A 944-nucleotide genomic window follows, 5' to 3' on the forward strand; every position below is an offset into this window, starting at 1 on the left:
AGGGAGACGAATATTTAATTTTCTCGGGCACCTGCTCACATTAGCAGCCTCACCGTACAGGCCAGGCTTTTAATTTCGCAGATATAATTGGGGACACACTTTTACATAGTGAGGGGCACCTCCCTCCACCACACTCAGAGTGGGGCTAGTGCACCACCATCCAAGGAGGGCCCCATTGGGCTGGTGGAAAAGTAAGTCCATGTCAGTCAAGAGTTGGTGCAGGGGTTTGGGGGGGCATGGGGAGGGAGGCATTTCAGGGTGGGGGAAGAGAAGGCGGGCCCCAGGGTGGACCATGGGTGAGCAGGAGATGAGGCCAGGATCCAGTACTTGTGCTGGATCCTAACCCCAGTCCCAGGCGGTGGAGCAGCTCTGGGCTGCTCGGATCGGGGCCACCTCTTGAGGTAGCGCAGATGCAAGTAGCCCCATTAGGGCTGCTGCAGCATCACGTGGGGTAAGAGGACTGCATTCCCCTTGATCCAGCTGAGCAGCATTCAGCCCCAAGCCCGTATTGGATACGCAGCAGGCCAGCCAACCTCCCCGTTCCAGCATTGGGGGGTGTACCAACAAAGCTCTCAATTATTGAGAGGGAATGAGAACACAAACATGCAATACCAAAACACAGGAAAGCAGCAGTCAAGCAAGGAATGGGATCTTGTGTGTATCTTGCCAAGAAAAGCAGGGACTTTATTTGGCAAGATTTGCAAAGGCTTTGTGCCCACGGGGAGCTTCCTTCCTGGGGCAAATTATAGCCATCAAAAGAGAGATACCAGATTAGAAAACTGTGCTCCGCATTGCCACCCGCCAAACTCCAGACAGTGGGGTCATAAGAAGCAAAACTTCCTAGGAAGATCTCTCAGCACGACAGTAGAAGTAGTGCCAGGTACAAGCTCCCTGCCGAGCAGCGTATTTATGTATGGTCTTATTTCCTCGCACAAGCTTAGAGC

This window comes from Tiliqua scincoides, chromosome 7 (genome assembly GCF_035046505.1).
Source record: "Tiliqua scincoides isolate rTilSci1 chromosome 7, rTilSci1.hap2, whole genome shotgun sequence".
Lineage (NCBI taxonomy): Eukaryota > Metazoa > Chordata > Lepidosauria > Squamata > Scincidae > Tiliqua > Tiliqua scincoides.